Source organism: Arachis ipaensis, chromosome B01 (assembly GCF_000816755.2).
Source record: "Arachis ipaensis cultivar K30076 chromosome B01, Araip1.1, whole genome shotgun sequence".
Taxonomy (NCBI): Eukaryota; Viridiplantae; Streptophyta; class Magnoliopsida; order Fabales; family Fabaceae; genus Arachis; species Arachis ipaensis.
The window spans coordinates 98,750,446-98,758,914 of NC_029785.2; positions in this window are offsets into that span (position 1 = coordinate 98,750,446).

An 8,469-nucleotide genomic window follows, 5' to 3' on the forward strand; every position below is an offset into this window, starting at 1 on the left:
GTACCATTTCATTATTGGGATTTAGGATCAACATGACTTCTTCAAGTAGTATGTGAGAGCTGTGCCATACACTTAAGGCCCAAGGGTTTTTTTTTTTTAAATTAGAAGTTAGACTAGAATATGAAAGTTTTAGATAAAAATAAAAAATTATATTATTTAAATTATAATTTATTAATCTAATTTTTTTTAAATAATATTATATGATCAATAAGTATTATTGTTTTTTATTAATATTTAATCAATAATAATTTATATTTATATTATAAAAAATTTTATAAAAAACACAATTTATATATATTTATTAAAATTTATACATATAAATTAATATAATTTAATATTTATATTAATAAAATAATAATAAAAAATATTAAAAAAAATATTAGTCCCAAAATTTTATCTTTTTTATTCACTAATCTCTTTCTTATTTTGTCGGGATTCATAGGAGATTTTTTCCTCTACCATAAATTAAGGGGATGCTTCGGTAAAGTTGTCATTTTCATCTTTTTGTAAAGACGTTTTCTATTTTATTGTTGTTATTGTTTTAAAAACGTATCACTAAAAGTGTTGCTTAAAGAGAAAGTGTTATCCTTAATCGTTAACTTGGCTCTGATACCAATTTTTCAATTTCGACTTTTTTTTTAATTTCTTTTTCGAAATTTCTACTAACTCTTCATATTTTGCTTCGAATAAGTTTATAATTTGTATAGATTCAATTGGTGGTGCTTTATCCAAAGGATTTTGATAAAAGTAATTTGCAACTTCATAATCTAAAGTATTGACCATTTCTACAATTTCTCTTGTATTTGTTATATAATTATTTATTACTAATCCTTGATGTATATTTATAATCCTGATTTCGTACTTATAGTTTTTTAATTCTGTTCTAATTTCTATCATAATTATAATATTCTTTTTTACATGGATTATTATATATAAAATCTTTTATCTGTTTGTCTTTTTCTTTAATATAATTTCTCAAATCCTCAAGAACTTCTTTTATTTCTATACTTTCTCTTGTTTCTAAATATCTTTCTAATTTTTCAATTTCATTCCCCATTTTTTCTTTCAATAGCTTTAATTCTTTTAAATCATAATATGGTTTTCCAGGTATTTATAAATTTTCTAAATTTAATTCCAACTTGTTTATATTTATTCTTATTTCTATCCTTTTTATTATAAGATCATCAATTTCGATCTGAAGATTATTTAATTCTTTTTTATACTCCTCTATTTTACTTTTTAATTTTCTCGCTCTTTTCCTTTTTATTTTATTTTCTGGTTTTTCAATCCTTTTATGCTTCATAAATAATTCCTAAAAATAGTTTTGTTTAGCATTATTTATTTTAGAATTTCTGCAAACTCTATCATCGATTCATCACTATTTTCTAGAGATTCTATTAATTTTTCTAGCTCTTCAACTTCTCTTTTTAACTTGTTATAGATTATTTTTAGAGCTTTAAATGCTCTTTGATTTATTTCAGAAAACTGTAAATAATTCAAACGATTCTCCCTTTCAAAGAGCTCTTGTTTCTTATCTTGATAAGTTACATATATCTCTTCTTTATTTATTGTCATAATTTAGTATTTAGTGTTTCATTTAATTTTTCGACCTTTTTTGTTAATTCTTTTATTTCAGAGTTTTCTTCTTTAATTTTTAACTTAGATAAACTTAAAGGACTATTAATTTTAGATTCTCTTATTTGAAAATTTGATGATCTCCTTGATGGTTCTTTTAATAATAGAACTGGGTTTTCAATAGCCTTATATTTTGGTATTTCTGCTTTTACAATTTTCTGAAATAATTCATCGACATAAATTCTTTCTCTGTTTTTAAATATTATACTATGATGGCTATTTGTTAAAGCATAATTTATTGCATATGTAATTGAAAATGGTTCATCATCTTGTTTTATTAAACTATTTCTATGAAATTTATAAGCTAAACTTATAGATCTTTCAAGATTTTCAGTTGATAAAGGTATAGCATATCCGAGATGGGCATTAAATTTAACATTTACATTTGCCAAATTTCCATGAACAATTCCAATTATTTGATCTATTGGGTCATCAGTAATTCTTTTGTCACAGATTGCTAAACTTATTGGTGAATTAATTCCTTTCATGTAGATTTAATTAAGACTTGTATGGTACTAATATGAATCCATCCAATTTTAGATCTTTTTTGTTGATCCTTAATTTTCTCAATCTGTTTACTCAATTCTTCATAATTTATCAAAGCTATTTCAAGTTCTCCATTAGCAGATTTTATTTTTATAGGAGCTTCAAGTTGAATTTTTCCATAGTATATTTTACATAAGGTGTTTTTATCTCCAGAGGAGAGATTATAGATATTAACTCCAGAGGGGAGTTTAGAACTATTTTTCCCTAAGAAAATTCTTTGTCAGACTACAGAATCGCCTTGGCAGCTTCCTCCTTGCTCTCCTAGCATATGAGTACTCTTAGCCATCTGCTTTCTGTTTTCTGATCTTCTCTACAATTGCCTAAGCAACCTATTTATAATAGTTGGGTCTGATGGACAATTCCCATCCTTACCCTTCTTATGACGTCATTGCTTACGTCATTGTTTATTATCTTGCACCAGCTACATTATTGGTGCTTTATGACCTAAGCGCTTACGTCATTATGCAATAATGTTGAGGGATGCTTCAGATGCACTGTCCTCTTCTTTTATCATGTGGGCTTCAGATGCACTGTCCTCTTCTTTTATCATGTGGGTTGATTCCGTTTCATTATTACTTTCTTCAGATATTTCTGAGGCACATAGCTAGCACTTGTGGTCTTCTCTATCTTTTATCAAATAGCAGAGATTCCTCTTTATCCCTTTAGGGAGCTTTTCTAAAAGTCCAGATAAATTATAGAATGCTGATTCAAATTCCACCAAGAGTCTCATCTCTCTTTCTTCAATTTTATTTCTTTTACTGGACACAAGTAGAGTATTTCTACTTTTATAATTAATCCTTGTGTGAGATTTCTTCATTATTTTTTGAGTTCTTTCAAAGACCATTGCTAATGTGCTAGCTAGTCTTCCTTCATGACTGTAAATTGTTAAATCTTGAATTCGATCAATTGGTTGAAAATTTTCTAGGAAGACGGACATGAATATTACTTGGTGTGCTGGAACCAAGCATTCTTCTTCTTCATTAAAAATAGGTTGACTATTTGTAAATTTTAGGGATACATCCCTTGGATTTACATTGTCAATCATATTTTTAAATCTCTTTACTGCATCAATGAATCCTGCAGGAAACTCACTAATAATTTTTAGATCATTAAAAATTAAAATTGTATCAATTAATCTATACTGGAAAAACTGATAAGTGTCAGATGGGGAAGCATCTGGAAAGATAACCAGCTTTGTTAGCTGTTCTTTGGTAATAGGATAATATCCCAAAATTGTCCTTTTTTCTTCAGTCCAATTCAGGACTATATTAAGGGTTTCTCTGAGATTTGATCTACAGACCCTTTTCTTTTCCTTGATTTCAGCCCTTGTAGGAATGTTTCTTATTATTCCTGTTCTCTGGGTTTGAATTGGAGCTTTATCTGCTCTTTTTAGGGTTTGCTCTGGATGAAGAGCTTCATATTCCCTGAAGGATTCTTTTGCCTCTTCCAGTGTTAAAAATCCTCCTTTATGAATTATCCTTGATTGATGTGTGAATGGTGCTGCTTTTTCTCAGGCATCATATACTCCTTTCATGGGGCCATTATAAATTACATAATATTTTTTATCTTGGGTGGATTTTTTAATAATTTCAGCAATTGTTATATTTTCTGAAATTTTTTTTTCACCTGATTTGTCCACCATGCTTAGCTGGCTAAACTCTGATGGTTTCGCTTGTTGTGTTGATTTCATTGCTTCAATGGCCTTCTTGAGAGATTGGATCTGTGTTCTTATTTGCTGACAATGCTTGCATTCTTCGAGTTCTTGCTCATATTTTTGAATTTCTTGATCTAATGCGTTGTAGACGAACTCCATTCTCTTGTTAATGTATCTGCAATAACATTTTTGTCACCCTTAATATATTCAATCTTTATTGGATATTGTAACAAAAATAATTGCCATCTTACCAATCGTCCATGATTATAATCAACTTTTAAATTATATTGTATGAAACCTGTTAGGTAACTTGAATCTGTCCTTAATGTAAATTCTCTTGGTAGTAAATCAATTTTCTATTTTTTAAGAGATTTAATTGCTGCTAGAGTTTCCTTTTCATGAGTAGTATATCTCTGTTCTGTTGGAGTAAAAGTTCCTGAAATATACCTGCAAAGTAATTCCTTTAGGGAATATTTAGAATCTAGTGATTCTTTTTCTTGTTACAAACTTTTTATAGCTTTCTTAGCTTTAGACATCCTGACCAGGTTATGTCTGAAGCATCTGTTTCTACTATTAAGTAGTCGTTTTCTTCTGGAATATAAAGTTCTGGAAGTTTTTCACATAATTCTTTGACTCTTTGAATTTGCATACTATCTTTTTCTTCCCATTTCCATTCTTTTTTAGTACTTATTTTTGGAAATAAGCTTTTAGTGTATTCTGTTATATTCTTTAAAAATCCTTGATCAGAAATATAATTTATACACCCTAAAAATTTTTGTAATTGTTTTCTATCTTCTATTTTATTAGGAAATAAATTTACCTTTTCTAAAACATTTGGTTGAAGTTTTAGCTTTCCTTGAGTGGATAGAATTAATCCAAGAAACTCTATTTCTTGTTTTGCTATTCTTGCTTTCTTTTTGCTAAGAACTAATCCTTTTTCTTTACATCTTTCTAAAACTATTAATAATTTTTGAAGATGATCTTCTTTATCCTGTTTTGTAAAAATTAATATATCATCAATGTAAACTAAAACAAATTCGTTTAACTCTTATAGATTTTCTTCCATAAATCTTTGATAAATACCCGGGGCTTGTTTTAATCCGAATGGTAATACATTCCATTCATAGAGCAACACACTTGTTGATTCTTTTGTTGGGCAAGTAAAAGCAGTTAATTTCTTTGTTTCTTCGTCTAAACGAAGTTGCCAATATCCTGATTTTGCATCAAGAGATGAAAATCAAGTTGCTCCTTTGATTTTTTCTAAAATAGAATCTTTTCTTGGAAGTTTATGAGCATCACCAATAGTTGCTTCATTCATCTTATAATTAATTTCCATTCTTCGTTTTCCCTTTTAATTTCATTATTGTTTTCGACATAAAAGGCTGGAGCCGCATGAGGACTTTTACTTAATCTTATAATTTCTTTTTCCAAAAGATCTTTACATTCTAATGAGAACTCTTCTCTATCTCTTGCGGAATAAAGAATTTTATTTGGAACATTTATTTCTTTTGTAGGATCTTTTAATTTAATGCTTACTAATTCTTTATTTGTATTTTTAATATCTAAAGGATTTTCAGCGCAAATTTCATCCAAAAGTTCTTCTATCTTTATTTCAAAATTATTTTTTGGAATATTTATCTGAAAATATAAATTTAAATAACATGTTTCTAATATAGAAAATATTTTAAATTTTAAAATCTTATCTATAGTAGTAGTTGGTATTTTTATACATTTTGATTTCTAATTTATTGAAGAATCGTGTGGAGCTTTTAAAACTATATATGTTAATTCTTGAATGAATGGATGATATAGCTTTAAAAAGGTATTTCCTATGATAAAATCATTCCAGACTCTAACATATATATAGATGGAATAATGAACCTATAATTTAGAATAAATATTTCAGCCATCTCTGCTTTTTGGTCAATTTTATGTATTGATTTGTCAGCTATTCTAACTCTTAATGGTTTCTTTAATTTTTTCCAATCAAATTTTATATTTGTACTAGCAAAGCATTGTGTCGCTCCAATATCTATGAAAGCATTTATAAACTTTTCTGTTATTTTTATAGTAATAAATGTGGCATTATTGCTCAGTCTCTGAGTCTATTTCTGAGACATATTCAAAAATATAGTCTAAGTTATCATCTGATTCTTCTAATGGTTCCATGAAACAAGACTTAGCAATTTCTATTTGTTTGGTAAGGTCCTTTTTATCCTTCTTTTTTGGACATTCATTTGCATAGTGTCCTTCTTCTTGGCAATACCAACACTTGCAATTTTCTTTTTTATTTGGGCAATAGTCATTTTTTTGTCTTTTGTTTTTATTGTTATTTGGTTTTCTATTGATGTCATATAATCTCTTATAGTTCCTTTAGTATGAAACCCTATATAATTTCAGATATCTCTTCCAGACAATTCACTAAGTTTTGGATTAGTAAAGGCTTCTAATAAGAAGGAATTCAACCAGTTCTCGAAAATTTCTTTTTCATTCTTTTTACAGTCTAAATCGAGCATTCTTTCTCCTTTCATTTCCTGGATTTTAGGAACGTATTTTGATGGTATTTTTGTGTACTTTGAATCTTTATTCATAAATCCCTTTTTAAAAGCATAATTTTCAAAACCTGTTTCCCATTTAAATTGAGATTGATTATCCTTAGATGTTCCAGCTTCATTTTTTACTTGTATTGTGTAAGGCCCAGAATCTTTGAAAAGTCTTATTATGATCAAGTCTCAAATCCTACGATTATTTATAGCCTTAATTTCAGAGATTATTTTATTAAAGATAATTAAGGCAAGTTTTGATTTATTGGATTTGAGATAAGTTATGATTATTATCCAATTTTATAATTATTGGATTATTTTCTATATTTAAAGTATAAGGTTGATAGTTATGAAATAATAAGGATTTTATAAGATTTGGATTAGATAAGTAATATTTAAATATTATTACTGCTATTTTGGAAAAATGAAGAAATTAAGTATATTATTTCTAATTTTTGGATTTGAGCATTTTATTGAAAATAATTTGTGAAATTGATGAGCAAATAGTATTTTCTATATACAACTAGTGTTGGATTTAATTTGAGTTTCAATTATTATATTATACCCAATTTTATTTGAAATTACCAAATTACCCCTAAACCTAATTTTGCCTAAACCCTAACCTAGCTACCCTTTCCCCCCTGAGCCCAGCAGCCATAGCACGCACAGTTTCCTTTTGTTCTTTCTTCATGAAAGAAAGGAGCAGAAGCAAAAGAAAAACGAAATAGAGGGGAGAAGAGGGAGGCGGCGCGGTGGGTGCCACTGCCACCGTCGCCGCCGTCGCTGACTGAGGGGAGGGGAGCTCTGAACGAGAAGAGAGAGCTCGCGAGACAGGGGGAGATGGACCTGCGCCTTGCCGTCGACCCACGTCTCGCCGCCACTGCCTCCATGTCTTCCAATAGCGCCACCATCGCCGCCGTGGATCGCGACCAGAGGGGAGCACGAGATCGAGAGAGAGTGAGGCGTGGAGACGGCGTCGCGCGGAGAGGGACTCGCCGCTGCCGTCGCGCACAGCCATGTGTCGTCACTGCCGTCTGAACAGTCGCCGTCGCTCTGGGGTGTAGTCCGCCGCTACCGCCAGTGGAGGTCACTGCTATGGAACGGAGGTGAGAGAGGGAAGCAAGATGAATCCTCTCCGCTTCTGTAGTATTAAATAGTATAAGTGTCGTCGTAATGTCCGAGCTATCAGAGTCGCGCTGCCGGAAGTGTGAGCTCTGGTAGTTAGGGTGTTACATTATGGTATCAGAGCAGTTCTTCCTGTAGAGCCTGAGGAATGGACTGACTATGCTTCAGTTGCATACTCTGAGCGTTTGTCATGTATTAGGTCTTGTCAAATGACGAGAATTAGAGCTTTATGCACATGACAGTCTATTGATTAACGCTGTTAGTCTTGCATTGCATAATTCCTGATATTAAGTTCGGCCGGCTTAATACTAGTGAAATATGTATATGAAAGCACTGATGGGTTATCATAGATGAAATCCTAGTTTTGAATAAAGCGAATCGCGGGTTTTGGAAAAGTTGGAAACTACTTCTCGAGGCTATTCAGTTGTGTGTCTTGAATTCTGTTCGAGTTGACATGTTCTTTCATATCCTAACTTGAAGTTCTTATTTGCTAGACCTTTTGAAGAGTAATTTGATGTCTTCACTCTATTCCTCTATCCATATGCATTCTCGTTTGACCTTAAGTGCATATGCTGGTTTAAGATCTTTGTTGCATCTATCTTCCTCTGTTTGAGTTCTTCTTGATTCAAGTATTCTTTGATATAGCCTTAAACCTGTCTTAATGTGCTGTGACCTTTAACTCCGGGTTCTGAGTCCATTCTTTGAGAAATTGTTGATTCAGTTTTTCTCTTACTTGACAGTGATCACAGCCAATTTTGAGATTTTATAAATTGCTGTTGATTAGATATATGCTTTTCTATATATGAGACTTTGAAATTATTTATACAGTTTAACAACTATTTCTTTCTAATACTTTGCCTGTACTTTTACTGGTTTACGCAATTGTACTTATTTTAAAAGTAAATTTTGACCTTCTAGTAATTTTACTATAGTTCCAATGGACATCTTTATTTGATTGTGTATTTG